This window comes from Sinocyclocheilus grahami, unplaced genomic scaffold, assembly GCF_001515645.1.
Source record: "Sinocyclocheilus grahami isolate Dianchi unplaced genomic scaffold, SAMN03320097.WGS_v1.1 scaffold1044.1, whole genome shotgun sequence".
Taxonomy (NCBI): domain Eukaryota; kingdom Metazoa; phylum Chordata; class Actinopteri; order Cypriniformes; family Cyprinidae; genus Sinocyclocheilus; species Sinocyclocheilus grahami.
In genome coordinates, this window is record NW_015506223.1 from 17251 (window position 1) to 35198 (window position 17948).

General features: G+C 34.2%; 1 long non-coding RNA gene across 1 annotated transcript in view; it reads right to left on the reverse strand.

The window, feature by feature from the left end:
- Nucleotides 1-17935, reverse strand: part of LOC107566070 (uncharacterized) — an 18335-nt gene extending 400 nt beyond the window's left edge. The window contains exons 1-2 of the long non-coding RNA XR_001606455.1: nt 17516-17935; nt 12269-12695 (exon numbers count right to left, since the gene is read on the reverse strand). This is a non-coding gene — a long non-coding RNA (uncharacterized lncRNA). The remainder of the gene's footprint in view (nt 1-12268; nt 12696-17515) is intronic.
- Between the last annotated feature and the right edge of the window lie 13 nt (nt 17936-17948).

Below are 17948 nucleotides of genomic sequence, written 5' to 3' on the forward strand. Positions count from 1 at the left end.
ATAAAAGAAAAATCTATAATTTTGACCTATACAATGTATTTTTGGCTATTGCTACAAATATACCCCAGCGACTTAAGACTGGAGTCACACACATATATATATATATATATATATATATATATATATATATATAATTGTTTCTCTCAGAGTAAGCTCCAAAAAGACCAAATCCCCTGTACAACCAGTTTTCTGAAGCCTGTCATTAGCTTTGTTTGAAGAACACATCGAAATAGATAATATTCAATGAATATGTGCTATTCTGCTTATTCAATGTGGTGCATTAAGGTTCACTTATGACATACAATAATTTTGTTCACAGCATTTTGCCACCAGTGACTCCAAAACTAGTACATTCTTTAGTTTGAAGAAGATTTGGAATAGTGTACAAATGTAGGCCTATTTTTATTTTGTCCATTGACACACTGTCTAACAATCATATCAATTGTACCTCCTTTTCTATCTCAAAATCAGAATGCAGAAGAATAATAAAGAAACCTCTTTACCCTCAATCTGTCTTCCCATCATGACAAATGGAGTTATAGTTAATAGGCGCATTACAAATGGATCTAAGCACCATCTGGCTGTGCAGGACTCACAGAAATAATGGTTGCCTCTTTACAGAGTGATATTATGAAGTTTCATTTCAGTTGAAATAGATTCTCTTGGCAAAACAGCTAATGGTAACATGCTAACTCTCAGAGGATTACTTTTCAGAACTTGGTCACGTCATGGTCCATTTAAACCTATATTTAGTTTTGTTTATTTGGATAACCGAAACTAGATAACTGAAGATTGGATTTGATCCAAAGATCAATTTTCCCTTCTTCGTTGCCTTCCATCTCCACACAGATACAGATATTTTCATCTTAACTCACTCTGTAGGGCCATCTGCAGTCGTCCTTGTTGGTCTGCTAATTATTAATGAGGAAACATGCCATTATAAGGAAAGCATTTAAAATGCAGCCCCTTCCCCCAAAACAAGCAGCCTAACAAAAAGGTTTGCATTGCATTATTTTGACTGTCTTAATTATTCTTGCAGTGTTTATGACTTAATGCGATCTTGTTTACTGGGTTTCACTTATGATACTGTGACTTTTGTAAATTGGAATTTTTTTTTTGTATTCTTTATAGGATAAACCCCTTGAAATGCATCATTTCTTTTTCAAGGGGGTCCTATCACTTTCTCCAGTGATAAAGTGATCTGGTCTGAATCAGGAGAGAAATATGCACAGATCAAGCACTTAATGGTGGATTTGTTTCTTACAAGCACACAGCTTTTTGCTACATAATAAATTAACTGATGGACTAGAGTTGTGTGGATGACTTGTGGATTATTGTGGTGCTTTTATCAGATGTTTGGACTCTCATTCTGACGGCACCCATTCACTGCAGAGGATACACTGGTGAACAAGTGATGTGATGCAAAAAAAAACTTATCTACGTCTTGAATGGTTTGAGGGTGAGTACATTTTCAGCAAATTTTCATTTTGGGTGAACTATTGCTTTGACACTGATTTCTTTTTATTAAAAATATTATGAATTACACAATGCAAGGAAACATTATTTTGATCAGAAGTAACATTAAAGACATTATACCATTGTAATGTTACAAATATCAAATAAATGCTCTTTTTAACTTTCTGTTCATCAAAGAATCCTAAAAAAATGTCTTAGATTATTGATTATGATATTAGTTATGATTAACAGTTCTCATCATTGATAATAATCAGCAAACCAGTATATTATAATGATTAGAAGGATCATGTGACACTGAAGACTGGAGTAATGATGCTGAAAATTCAGCTTTGATCACAGGAATAAATTACATTTTACAATACATTAAAACAGAAGGTAGTCATTTTAAATTGTAATAATATTTCACAGTATTGATATCTTTGCTGTATTTTCAATCAAACAAATGCAGTCTTTGTGAGTATAAGAGACGTATTTCAAAAACAAATGTTACTGACCAAAAACTTTTGATTTGTAGTTTAAGACCATCCATAAGACCAACCTGCAATATGAAAGCTAAAATATAAAAAATATCAAACTGTTATTTTGACCAACAGACACTGTAATTAAACCTGCACCAACCACCTGAGACTACAGTTCATCTATCTCATTAAAAGCTTTATTAGCTGTAGTTTAAACATGATTCAATGTTTGCTCCTGACCTCCCAACATTATTTTGTTGTGTTATTCAATTAAATATATGAATAACTGTTATGTTATTCAATTAAATACCTTGGTAACTTGGGAGGTTTTACTGCAGTCCTGTGCAATTTCACACACCAATCAAAAATATGACCGATTCAGCTGTTAGCAATAGTTTGAAGGGATTGCATACGTGTATTTTTGTGACAGCGTGCATGTTTGCAGGAGTGAGCCTGTGATCGTCCCCTTTCGAGCTGGGACCGGTTTGCTCAGGAGACCCTGGCGCTTCACCGTAGCAACCAGCGCAGGAGACTGCAGTACACAATGACTCAGACTAGCTTTAATTCTTCAACCACACACACTGCAGATCACAAAACTCCACCAATACTCATCCCTTTATGTTTATACAGCAGACGAGCGGTTTTTATCATTTATTATTAAGCAACACAATTTCCTAAAATAGCTCAGTTTTAAATACCCCAAAATGGCTTCACTTTTGCTCTTCATTTCCAACATAAACACAGGCGGATACAGAGCTAGCGATATGCTAGTCTAATTTAAGAAACACCATGTAGGATGGGGACAGGAAACCTGTTAGCGGAGAATCTCCTCGTGAGATAATATCTGCGCAACATAATTGGTTTGCGCACTATGACATCACTTCCTCCATACTGCATTACAGTAACTCTCTTGAAGGTGCCCTTCTCCTGATATTTTTAGTTTAACGTCTGGGCGGTGGCTCCACCCCTCCCCATCATGCATTTCAGCAGGTCTGGGTTTCAGATACAGCCAACCCGGTGTCATATTTTGCACGCCGCCTCTCTTAATGGATAATTCCTATTGATTTTAGACAAGAGTTCACTTCCCTCCTATTCGTCTTCCACAAGTTGGTATGATTCTTTAGGGTCTTCATGAACGGTCTGCAACATACTTTGGTTAAAATTCCTCAGTGGTCGTGTAAAACAACACCCTTTTACCTTGCTCTGTTCACAGCGACTCATTTTGGGACATGTCCCTTTAAATGCTAATGAGCTCTGCTCACCCGCCCATTTCTTCTGTGGAAGAGCAAAGGCGATTTGCAAATAATCATAAAAAATATAAAGTGTCAGACTTACTTCTTCTGGAGGTGCAGCTGGATCACGAACACGGAGTACTGATCTATCCTTGAATTTTTTTACAAAACCTGCCTTGTCCCTCGTTCAGAAAGCAGTCTGTAGTAAAATGATTTGCGCAGACATAAACAAATTTAGGTGTATTCAGTGGTGCATTACCATTAAAAACAAAACAAATGCACTGCATGCTAAGTGGCGGTTGTGTACAATATGACATAATACTTCTCAGAAAATCAAAACGGCTTGATAATTGAGACTGTTTGGGATTTTGGGGGATTAAAAATAGGAAGTGAATGGATTTTTATCATTGTACACTGCTAAGATACATTTATATGAAAACACCATGTAAAAGTGAATTTTGCATCCAATGTCTACTTTAAAATTTAAATACAATCTTAATTCAAGTGATAAAGGATTTTGAAAGAGTGACAGTAATCAGTGCTGAGTACTACTGTAAGGTTTACCCATCCTGGTTTACATGTTTGAAAATGATAAACAGTTGAAAACATTAGAAATTTAGAAAAGTAATCAAAAAGTAAATGTAATCAGTTACATTACTTTAATAAAGTAATTGAAAAATTACACTACTTATTACATTTTAAATAGGGTAACTTGTAATCTGTAACCTATTACATTTCCAAAGTAACCTTCCCAACACTGCCATTAACTATGGCTTTTGCCTCAATAAACTCCAAATTTACTGCTTATTAAGGTTAAGTTTAGGCATGCGGTAGGATTGAGTGATCTAAAATATGGCCATGCAGAATAAGGCATTAATATGTGTTTTATAAGTATTAATAAACAGCCAATATGCATGCTAATAAGCAACTAGTTAAAGGGATAGTTCAACCAAAAATGAAAATTCTATCATTAGTTACTCACCCTCATGTCTTTCCAAACCCGTAAGACCTTCGTTCACCTTCAGAACACATATGAAGATATTTTTGATGGAATCTGCGAGCTCTCTGCCCCTCCGTAGACAGCAACAGAACTGACACGTTCAAGGCCCAGAAGGTTAGTAAGGACATCTGTAAAATAGTTCATGTGACATCAGTGGTTCAACATTAATTTTACGAAGTTACGAGAATACTTTTTGTTTCATCAAAAATATCTTAATTTGTTTTCCGAAGATGAACGAAGGTCTTACGGGTTTGGAACGACATGAGGGTGAGTAATTAATGACATAATTTCAACGCTATCTCATGACCAATTCGTACGTATTTTACGAGGTGGATAATTCGTGCAAATTCGTACGACCTCACTCATACGATTTTGTACCATTTGTCTAGACCCCTGTGACGGGTAGGTTTAGGGGTGGGGTTATGTGTAGGTCATTCGTACAAATTCATACGAATTGTGCAACTTGTAAGTTGAAGTAAGGTCTTACAAATTCGTACGAATTAGCTACCTCGTAAAATATGTACGAATTGCCGTGAGATCGGGCTTTAACGCATTTTCATTTTTGGGTGAACTATCCCTTTAATATTGAGAATTGGTCGCTACACTAAAGTGTTACCATTAATTCAAATTAAATTAAATTTATTATAAAACATTTTACAGAAAACTCAATTGATATATGAAATTACATATCTATAATATCTTTTTAAAAGTGGCCATTTCGTGTTAATTTATCCTTTGTCCTGAAAACAATAAGGGCAAGTCACTTAAGACATTAAATGGGTAGCTATCAGTAAACTGAATCTGTAGAGTCTCTAACAAATAATAAAGTTAACTACACATGTGTGGTTTCAGTAGACTGAGCAGAATTGGCTAGATTAAAATTTTCTACAGTCCCATGTGAAAAAGACTCACACATTAGCACATTTTTAAGAGTATTTTTATGGACATTTTCATTAAAAAAACATTTTTTTACATATTTTTTTTATATTTTAGCTCAAATTAAGAATGCTTTTTGACTTAGCTAAAACTTTAGTTCATCTTTATATGTAATTTCCTAATTAATCTGAATCTGGCATTGAAATGGTTCAAGTGTACTGCTGAATGTACTGACAAGATTTATGATAAACTAAAATATATTTTAAATTATTTCTATTAAAACTTGTAGTTGTCGTGTTTAAAAATATTTGTAATTACACATTTGAAATGATGAAACTTCAATTAGGCAATTTAAGATATATTAAATGTTATCCTGAATAACACACTACAGTTAAAATTATAATCAAACAATCAAGAGCTTTAGTATGTTAGTCAAAACATCAAAATAATTGTACTTCTTTAAAGCATGAAGCAGGCCAAAGTCTAATCAATTAAAAACTTTCCTTGATTTAAAAAAATACTTATATTTCATGTTTGAAACACACAACACACACACACACACACACACACACAAAATTGAAATATTTTGTATATTAGTATGTAAGCACCAAGAAAACAATAGCGTTCGTTTAAACAAAACTTGTAGTTGTCGTGTTTAAATATATTTGTAATTACACATTTGAAATGATGAAACTTCAATTAGGCAATTTAAGATATATTAAATGTTATCCTGAATAACACACTACAGTTAAAATTATAATCAAACAATCAAGAGCTTTAGTATGTTAGTCAAAACATCAAAATAATTGTACTTCTTTAAAGCATGAAGCAGGCCAAAGTCTAATCAATTAAAAACTTTCCTTGATTTAAAAAAATACTTATATTTCATGTTTGAAACACACAACACACACACACACACACACACACACACACACAAAATATTGAATTAATTTGTATTCAAATTCGTAAGCACCAAGAAAACAATAGCGTTCGTTTAAACACAGTCCAGTTTAATAGTGTAGACTTTTGAAGATCTGTTTCATCAGGACCTGTTTGTTTAGTGTATGAAGCTTTAAATGCCACATGTCTTCCCTGTGAACTATGGGATATGAGCCATGAGACTATATCCTGTTGGAAAGGCCTCCGGGGATTTCTATGTGCTGGACCATGCAATGGAAAAAAGGTAGAGCCAGGCCTGGACGACAAAGGAAAACCCCTTCAGCTCCAGTATAAGCGGCTCTCTCTCCAACAGACAGTATCTCGGCAGGATCCTGGAACAATCCCTCCAGTGTGGTATCCTGTGTGGAAGAAGCCGGCAGTGTGGGATGGACATGGAGAAGACCATCTGGTTTGAGTCAGTTAGGACTCCATAAGGGGATTCATAGGAGTGTGTATTAGAGTGTGTGTGTGTGTGTGAAATGACGGATGGAGTGTGCTACGGGAGCAGGTTCGAGCATTCAGACCCAGTGGAGTGAATAACCTCTCAAGGCAGATTCACTGTAGGCTACAGCATAGAAAATGACTGACGGACCTTGGTTTGGTGGCGATATGGTGGGTGCGAGTCGCACACAGATTAACATTTATGTAACCAACACCCAGATGATGACAAATGTAGGTTCATGCAGTTATTAGAAGCCAATCATTAAAAAGTAAACACCTACTACTCAAGCGAGCGATAGAAGGACTCCATCTGGTCACAGTGTGACAGCGTTTCCTTCAACTCCCTCTCTGAAATGGTGACAATCCAACCCATCTGTGGCCACAACATGACAGCCATAGAAACTAACCGCTCAAGCGTCATCAGGGCTTCCATTCCCTAGACTGTATGACAACAAATTTGATCTTCAATATTACGTAGGAGAAAATGAACACTCTAGAAGTTTGAAGTATTCAGGTCAGAAATTAAACAATTAGGGAGGTAAATAATAAATAAATAAATCATTACACTACTGTGCAAATGTTTGGGGTTTGTAAGATATTTATTTAGTTTATTCATTAATTTTTATTTATTTGTTACTTTTTATTAATTTATTCAGCAAGAATGCATTAATTTGATTGTGTACCAAAGATTTCTGTTTCAAATAAATAAAGGAATCCTAAAAATGTGTCAGGGTTTCCACAAAAATATGAAGCAGCACAATTATTTTCAACATTGATAATAATCAGAAATGTTTCTTGAGCAGCAAATATTAGCATATTAGATTGATTTCTGAAGGATCATGTGGGACAAGACTGGAGTAATGATGCTGAAAATTCAGCTTTGATCACAGCAATAAATTATTAATTTAAATATATATTAAAACTGAAAACTAGATTTTAAATTATAATGATATTTCACAATATTACTGTATTTCTGATTAAATAAACGTAGCCTTGGTGAGCTTAATAGTCTTCTTTCAAAAACATTTTAAAAAATCTTACAGATCACAAACTTGGAAAGAGTTATGATGAAAACATAATATGTTTGCACCTTTAGAATAACACCTGATTAAAAAAAAATTTTTAAGAATAAGCACAGATTCAGCTCTTTCAGAGCATCTAAGAGTAGAACACATCATGATATATACATTTCAGAAAGTCAGCAGATATATTCTGCTATTTCATGAGAAATGCAGATTGGGGACAAACCTCACTGAGGAATACTTCATACCTTTTGCTGATTAAAATATATATATCCCCCTCAAGTCATTCCAAACCTATGACTTTTTCTTCTTCTTCTGTGGAACACAAGAGGAGATATTTTGAAGAATGTACCAGTCGCACCTTTCCACACACTTACAATGAATGTGGCTTCAAACCCTTGGGAAAACAAATACACAAAGCAACATAACAATCACATAAAAGTGCCAAATGCCACATTTTAAGACATATTATTGACACTTTGTGTAAGGAACAGATTAAAATTGAAGCCATTAAACACATTTGCATTCACATTCCCAGCACATTCTTCTAAACATCTCCTTTTGCATTCCTCAGAAGAAAGAAAGTCATGCAGGTTTGGAACAGCATGAGTGCGAGTAAATGATGACAGAATGTTAATTTTTGGGTGAATTATCCCTTTGAGTTTAGCTCTTGGCTTCAAAAAGCATGATCTCCTCAGCTCATAAAGGGAATTTTATCCTGTTATTTTAAAATAACCAATTTAGAGTAATGAGTGAGTGGTCTTCATCTGTATTTAGTATGGGTGACTCATATCCTGCAGTGGCATGTGTACGGGTAGTGCCCCTCTTTTCACATTAGTACGGTAGTATTAATAGTATATCACTACAGAATGCGACAAGGTATCATTCACAGATCCACAAATATGTTCCCATCAAAATAAAATGAAACCGAGTTAAACAGAACTGTATGTGCTTACTCAAACTGTGCTTCTTTTGCACTTGGACTAAAAGATTCTCTGCAGCAATTGAAGGTCACGCAACTGGGCCACTGCACTACGCATGGCTTTTTCAAAGGCACATTGAACTGTAAAACACTGAAAAAGAAATAGTACAAACAGTACTGTACTTTAATAGTGTTTTCCCTCTTGCTGAGGGAAGACCACATTATCTTCATTTAAGGGTGTCAGTGTAGCTTTGCATCCTGCTGTTGCATCATAGTGGTGCTCTAATGAACATCATGAACAGATATTTCCAGTCCTGGAAGCAGATTGGTCAATAAAAACAGTAAACGTTATGACACGAAATGCCCGTTCGCTAATATGTCTGGCAGAAGGATTGCATGAAATGAATTTGCTTAGTGTAAAAGTTTTAATGAAAATTTCTGCCCTTATACTTTCTATGAAGTAACTGTTTTACAAAAGCGACAAGGCAGTTGAAGCTGTGCTGTATTGTGAATATTGTCATTCTTGTATTTAAAACCAGCTAAACAGAACAGAAAGTACACTTTTATTCAGCAAGGCCACATTAAATTGATCAAAAGTGACAGTGAAGACATTTATAATCTTACCAAATATGTATAATCATTAAATAATTATGAAGCTGCTCAACTGTTTTCAACATTGATAATAAGACATGTTTCTTGAGCAGCAAATCAGCATATTAGAATGATTTCTGAAGGATCATGTGACACTGAAGACTGGAGTAATGATGTTGAAAATTCAGCTTTACATCAAAGGAATAAATTACATTTGACAATATATTCAAACACAAAACGGTTATTTTAAATTGTAATAATATTTCAGAATAGTACTGTATTTACTGTATTTTTGAGCAATGCAGCCTTGGTGAGCATAAACAACTTCTTTAAAAAAAATCTTATCAAATGCAAACTTTTGTACAGTAGTGTGCTGCTTACAATATACAGTATATTGTTAGAATACCAGGCTAATTTTGAATGAATATCAGTGGAAAATATGCTTTTTGCATCCACATGATGTAGTTGAAAGCTACTAAATAAAAGTAACTGAATAAAAAATAAAAAAGGTAATTGTGACTTTTTATCTCACAATTCTGACTTTTTTTTCACAGAATTGCATGATATAAACTCGCAATTACGAGGTAAAAAGTCATAATTGAGAGATATAAACTCGCAATTGCGATACAAAGTCGCAATTCTGAGAAATAAAGTCAGAACTGCGAGATATAAACTCACAATTCTGACTTTTTTCTCGCAATTGCGAGTTTATATCGCGCAATTCTGACTTTTTTCTCGCAATTCTGACTTTTCACAAGTTGAGTTTATATCTCGCAGTTCTGACTTTTCAAAAGTTGAGTTTATATCTCGCAGTTCTGACTTTTCAGAAGTTGAGTTTATATCTCGCAATTCTGACTTTTCAGAAGTTGAGTTTATATCGCGCAATTCTGACTTTTTTCTCGCAATTCTGACTTCAGAAGTTGAGTTTATATCTCACAATTCTGACTTTTCAGAAGTTGAGTTTATATCTCACAATTCTGACTTTTCAGAAGATGAGTTTATATCTCGCAATTCTGACTTTTGAGAAGTTGAGTTTATATCTCGCAATTCTGACTTTTTTCTTGCAATTCTGACTTTTCAGAAGTTGAGTTTATATCTTGCAATTCTGACTTTTTTTCTCGCAATTGCGAGTTTATATCACACAATTCTGACTTTATATCTTGCAATTCTGACTTTATAGCTCGCAATTGTGAGTTTATGTCTCACAATTCTGAGAAAAAAACAATGAAATACCTTTTTTTTTTTTTTTATTCAGTGGCGGAAACGGGCTTCCATAGAAAGCACTGTCTGCCTCAGAATAAAAAAGAAAAAGAAAAAACAATGAAAAGGTAACTATGAGATAAAGTTTAAAGAAAACATTTAGTGAAAGAGAAGAGACGTGTTTGCGACCCATACTCGGAATTTGTGCTCTGCATTTAACCTATCCAAGTGCACACACACAGTAGAGTTAAATTACTGTTAAATTATGTTAAAGTTAAATTATGAGACACAAAGTCAAAATGACGAGAAGTAAGGTCACGTTTACAAGAAAAAAACACATACAGCTTTAAAATATAAAGCTGCTGTTGTGATATAATCTCATTATGAGATTTTAACTCACATTTGTGACAAAGTCAGATTGTGAGATAAATCAAAATTGTGAGATACTGTACACTCAACTACGGAGAAATGTACTCACAATTATGAGATATAAAGTGAAGTTATAAGATAGAAAGTCACAATTATGATAACTAAAGTCACATTTACAAGACTCACAATTGTAAAATATAAATCTGCTATTGTGATATACGGTAGTCACAATATCATGTGACATAGATTGTGACATATAAAGTCACAATTGTATGATAAGACGCAAATGTGAGATATTAACTCATAAAATTATGAGTCACATTTACAAGAAAATTGTGCTCAGTGTTGGGAAGGTTACTTAAGAAATGTATTAAGTTACAGATTACAAATTACCCTATTTAAAATTTATTAAGTAGTGTAACTATTTCAGTTGCTTTACTAAAGTAATGTAACCGATTACATTTGGTTACTTCTTTAACTGTTAATCATTGTCAAACATTTAAAGCAGGCAGGGTTAACCTTACAGCAGTACTCAAAACTGATTACTGTCAGACTTTCAGAATCCTTCATCGCTTGAGAAGATTATAATAATTCATCGCTTCATCGCGTTAAGATTATAATAATTTAATTTTAATGCCCTGCCACCACAAAACCAAACTTTAGCACCTCACTGTTACTTTGAGATCATTCTGAGGTTAAATACAGATTTTAAATCATAACAAGAAAAGTTTTTATAGCTTTGATACTGTTTTTGAAATCAAATCTTTGCATTGCTTGACAGAAAACACTGGCATCTAAAAAACAGTTACTCTTAAATTAATCTGAAATTAAGTTAATCATATACAATATACATAAACCCAAATCGGGTTATCGAATAAGTATGTCTCCTAAATTCCTGAAACATTGGTGTCTCATATTTTAGAGTAAACATTTCAAACATTCAGATGTTACCCTTTATAATCGTTAACATTTTTATAACTAATTTAATTACACATTTTTTTCTCAGTAACTGTAACATTTATTTTGTAATTATATGTAACACCATTACATGTAACTAGTACAGTGTTAGTACTCCCCAACACTGATTATGATATAGTAACAATATCATTTTGATATATAAATTGACATTTACGAGATATAAAGTCAGAATGTGAGATATTAAATCACTATTGTACGTTTTAAAGTCACACTGTGAGAAATTACCTCAGTTGTAATTAAGATATAATGCCAAATAATGAGAAACAAAGTCACATTTACAAGAAAAACACCAATTATAAAATATAAAGTTGCAATTGTGATATATTCACAATCATTATGGGTTTCAAATGAATAATTGTGAGATATAAAGTTGCAATTGTGAGTCACAATTACTCTGAGGCAGAAACAGGCTTTCATACGGTACATCACACTATCTACGAAAAACTAACCAGCCAAGCCTGACCCAAAGACATTCACTTGGGACCAAAGGTTAAAAAATAGATACATAAAAAAACAATATGTCTTGTGAAAGAAAACGCAAAATTCACAACACAGCACGGCCTCTTGTATCTTATTGCTCTCTTGTTCTTGTTGCAATATTTCAGACATTGCATCAACACAACAGCCTTCTTCTGATGATGACGAAAGGTTTCCACATGTAATTAATGGCCATGTGGCATGTGACACACGAACAGATGGGACCAGAGAAAGACATGAGTAACCTACGCCACTCAAAAATGACAAAGAGGCATCACGTTTATGACTATCAGTTTATACAGCAACGTCAAAGACGACATGACAGCCTGACGACACATGACAACTGATGGAGCTAGCATAACTAGCACAGCCCTCCACACTGCTGGGCTATGGCGGTGGGAGCATGTAGGAGCACTTATGTGGAGTTTAGAGTCTTACATTTAGCAGCAGAAACAGCACATCAATACAGGAGTCCACCTTCTTTTGGTAAAGAGACGGAATACTGACACAGAAAAGGCAAGTGGTGCGCTGGGGCCGTCTAGCCAGGGGGAAATCAGGGCCCGGAGGCTGGACGAGGGGGGTGTTTTTTGAAGGCACCTCCTCCCAGAAGCGTGGAGGAGCAGGGAACAGTCCACGAGCCCCAACGTTTGGCAAGCTGGGGTCCACACAGGCTATCCTTTAAAGCTTCATCCACTTTTGTCTCCTTCCTCACTGCTGTGGAAAAGAATGGGGAAATGGGGAAATGGGGATAAAAGGATTGGATGGATGGATGGATGGATGGATAGATAGATAGATAGATAGATAGATAGATAGATAGATAGATAGATAGATAGATAGATAGATAGATGTAAGACATAAAGGCACAATTATAAATAAAATAAAGAAAAAAATTAAAAAGAAAGAAAGAAAGAAAGAAATCCTAAGTGTGATTTAATATTTTAGAATATAATATACTTGGAAGTAAAGTCACATATATTCTGAGAAATAAAATTCTGGCGTATAATAATATAATATAATCACATTGTGGGATAAAATGGAAAGTAAAATTGTGAGAAAAAAATTCACATGCGTGATATTAATTGGCAAATGGTGAGAAATAAAGTCACATCCTATAATTCACAATGTGATTTCATATTTCAGAATATACTAGTTGCATTATGAGACATTAATTTGCAATTGTGTGATTAAGTTAAATTCTATACTATTACTTCTAATGTTTTATTCATAAAGTACACAATGTGATTTTATGTTTCAGAAGTCAATATTGTGAGATTTTAATTCAAAATTAGATGATATAGTCATATTCTGAAATGTAATTAATAATAATACTAACGTTTAATTTATAAACCCCAGAATGATGTTATATTTTAGAATATAATATAATCATATTGTGAGATTGAAAGTTATAATTATAAAAATGAAAAGATACAATTGTGTGTTAATTTGCAATTGTGAGATACGGTCACATTCTACAATAATAATAATAATAATAATAATAATAATAATAATGTTTTATTTATAAAGTTCACAATGTGACTTTATATAGTACCCTTGTGAGATATAAAGTCACAATTATTAGAAATAAAGTGGCAACTGTGAGATATAAAATCACATTCTGATCTACCAGTTAAATGCACAAAACTAACCAGCCAAAAACTGACCCAAATGTGAAACTAACTAGGAAATAAATAAATGACCCGTTGCTAGGGCATCTTAAAATGGTTACTATGGTGTTTAAGGTGAATACACTGACCCTCTTTTAATGTACAACACCACGCCTTTCCTCAACAAGTCATGATTTGAGTTGTCATTTATGTCTGGAGCACAAATGGCCATGAATGAGTTCAATTCAGAAAAACTGTCCTACTTGTATGAGTGAAAGTAACAAACGATGCTATATATAAAATTTCGCTTAGCAATATTTGATCAAACTATCAAAACTGTGTCAGCAATGGAGTACATTATTTCTTCACGGTCGTTCGAACTGACCCAGAAACAGGAAGTAGATCTCGCTTGTCCTGAATGTGGTCCAAGAGGAGGACTTTCATTTAGGTCTATTATGCAACGTGGAAGACGAAAACAGCAAAGCCTTTTAAAAGCCCAGAAATGGCTCTGAGGCTAAACTAGTAAAGAAGAGCCGCGCAGGACACACTAATGTCCAGAGAAGAGGGGAAGTGTGTGCAGACAGCATGAGATTGGCTCAAACAAGCCCAGAAATGGCTCTGAGGCTAAACTAGTAAAGAAGAGCCGCGCATGACACACTAATGTCCAGAGAAGAGGGGAAGTGTGTGCAGACAGCATGAGATTGGCTCAAACGACAAGTAGCCGCTGTAGAAGAAGCCAGACAGGAGCTGCTTGTGGATGCAGCCGTGCAGAAGAGCTCTCTAATGCTCCTCCAGAAACACAGCTTGTCCTAGATTCCTTGCAATGACATGCGCAATGTTGCAGAAGATCAGATGGATGGTTGTTTGCGTGTCTCTCTGCATTGAAACGCAATGATATCTAGAGGCCGGGCCTCACAAGCTTTTATTGTATTCTCGGGTCTCTTTTCATTTTAGCACAGAACGTGTCTGATATGTTAATCTGATGACATTGTGCTATAGAGATTCACACAGTTTGTTTCATCCTGAGATTACTTCATCTGCTGTATCAGGAAAACAGGCTACTCGAGTGAAAAGACAATCACAAGTGAACTGGGCCTGTAGGAATGAGAGATATGACATATTTTACAGGCTGACTGACAGATTTTAATATGCTACTGCACATCAGTGACATGATATCAGAACTTAAGTGCAACAGCTTGCTGGGATTTTCTTTCTCTTTCTCTTCACATGAGGTTCATAAGCAATTCACATGCCAAGTGCAACATTAAATAAGTCAAATAGCATAAACATTACTAAAAATGGCATTGGTAATATAAATGTTAATATAAAATGTGTTAATATATTTGAATTAAACATGTTTTATACCTGTGCATACCTAAGAAGCAGGGTTATTATAGTTATTATACAATTCTGTTCATTTATATTATAGTATAAAAAAGTTTACTTACTTGTGTTAACTAAGTGTTAACTAGTTGCCAAGGTAATATTTCTCTTTTTTTTAGTTTAACTTGATATATTAAAATACCTAAAATTAAAATAAAATGTATACAATTGGATTGTTAATATAAATGTTAATATACAGTACATTTTTTTATATATTTGTTAATATTAATTAATATAAAAATTTTACATGTATATATATATACATATAGAGGTTCATAAGCAATTCACATGCCAAGTGCAACATTAAATAAGTCAAATAGCATAAACATTACTAAAAATGGCATTGGTAATATAAATGTTAATATAAAATGTGTTAATATATTTGAATTAAACATGTTTTATACCTGTGCATACCTAAGAAGCAGGGTTATTATAGTTATTATACAATTCTGTTCATTTATATTATAGTATAAAAAAGTTTACTTACTTGTGTTAACTAAGTGTTAACTAGTTGCCAAGGTAATATTTCTCTTTTTTTTAGTTTAACTTGATATATTAAAATACCTAAAACTAAAATAAAATGTATACAATTGGATTGTTAATATAAATGTTAATATACAGTACATTTTTTTATATATTTGTTAATATTAATTAATATAAAAATTTTACATGTATATATATACAATATTTCTTGTTTTTTCTTTGAAAAAAAGTTGATGTTGAAGTTTAAGTTTAAGTTGATGCACTAAAATAACCAAAATAAAATAAAAATGAGAGATATATAGATCTGATAATGATAGACTACACACACACGTGCAGACAGACACACACACACACCTAGGAAGCAGGGTTATCACATTATTAATATATTTATATTCATTTATATTAATATTTATATTAATGTTTACTTACTTGAAATAAAAGTAATACAAATAAGTATTAACCAAATAAATTATGTATTTATAAAAGTTCAACTTATTTTTCAGCTAGTTGCATGCAATATTTCCTTTTTTATTTAGTTTAAATTGATGTACTAAACTAAAACTGAAATAACAATTATATAAACAAATTTAATAAAACAAAAACTCACAGAACTAACAAAAACACACAAAATTACTAAAACTTTAACTAAAATTAAAAACAAATAACAATTACTAAACTGAACTAAAATGAAAATGAAAATGGAAAATCTAAAAATTAAAAACAAATTTAAAATATGTAAAAAAACAACAACATAAAAGTACATTAGAGATACTTAGCAGATTATATAGATTTCAGTTATTTAAAGGTGCAATAGGTGATTGTCTTCAGAAACTTTTTTTGTTATGCTGGTCTCTTCACATCCCGATAGCAATCATTAAGTGGTCTAAATTTATTTATTTATATTTATATATTCTGTGGAAGGCGTAGGACCAAGAAATGTTCATCCAATCAAAACACTCGGTCCGAGCGCTTTAATTGGCTTTCCTACCTGCCTGTCAACATATGTATTAGCATACCTCTGCACACCGGGTTCACACAGACAGGGTACGTCATCAGCGCATTCACGCACGCTGTGCAGACTGCAGACAGAGCGAGAAAGACAGACAAACATCAACAACCCGATCTTCCTTCCTGGTATTGTAGTACTTTTAAAGTTTTCTCACCGGTGAATGACACATGATGTAGCCCAGCAGTTCCCAATTCCAGTCCCTGCGCCTCGCGCCCGCTCTGCATATTTTGCATGTCTCACAGTTAACACACCCGATTCAGATAACCAGCTCGTTAGAGGTGAGCTACGTGCATGAACTGTGTTCCGATCAACATGATCCCTACACAGTGTTCATTGCTCCCTACTATCTGAGAGGGGCAATCTGTTGACATTTACTTAACTTCAGAACATGGGCTGGAATTGGGAACCGCTGATGTAGCATATTGTAGTAATGTTGTCTCTGGTATTCTGGTCTGTGGGCGTATATGCGTTCAGGGGCCATGGCTTTGGAAGGCGATTGCAGGGAGGGTGGGACGCTCGCTTTCAGTGCTATCAGGCTAAAGTTGCATTTTCCAAGATCTCCTACTGCACCTTTAAATATTAGACAGTTGCTCAAAATGGACTGTCATAATGCAATTAAGGCCACTGTATTGTTCTGAGCCACAAGGTGGCAGCACTGCCACTTTTCAAATCAATGTCAACTCAAGGTGAGCTTAGGTGGGACAGCTTTCTCTCTTACAGCACATATTTGGATAAAACAGCATTTAAAAGGCAATTGTTTAGTGCATAATGCCATATCTAACAGACAACCTCACCAGATTTTCATTTCATATCTTAAATGTCTTTAAAATGCTAAAAATGGAAACCACCAGTGTTCGTGAAAAAATTAAACAATGAGAAATAAGAAGCCAAAACTAAACTCATGCAAGCAGTAGGCTAACAAACCAACACATACCTGCGAACAAAAAGTATTAACCAAAAGTACTATTTTGACATAATTAGGCTAATTATGGCCTAAAATTGACTGTGAATTAATATGACTGGGAATCATCTACTGTATGTGGTGTAGGATTCACCTGTTTCTTAAGACAAGGCGGGATGTCCATCCTGTGGGAGAACAGAGATGGCGGGCTTCTCCGAGCGTTTGGCGAAGATACAGCAGCCCCTTGTGAATGATCAGTGTATCACACTGATTAATTTTTCACTTCAGTCTGTGCCTGTTGGACAGTGTTTTTGTTCAGTGACGAACCTTTCCATGTATTGCACTTTATCCCAGAGCGTGGCTTAATAGTTGGGGTCTTTTGAAGATAGTCCAGAACAATGTCTCTGTTGTATTGTCGTTGTTATGGCCCTCTGGTTAGATGAGTGAATCCATTTTCACCAGTTTACAAAATCCAGCAAGACCACGAATCTTCAGCCAGACTTCAAAACATTCTGGAGGATTACTGACAAAACAAAAAAAAAATGCCATGGCAACAATAGCGGGTTACCGAGGAACCTATCGTCGCT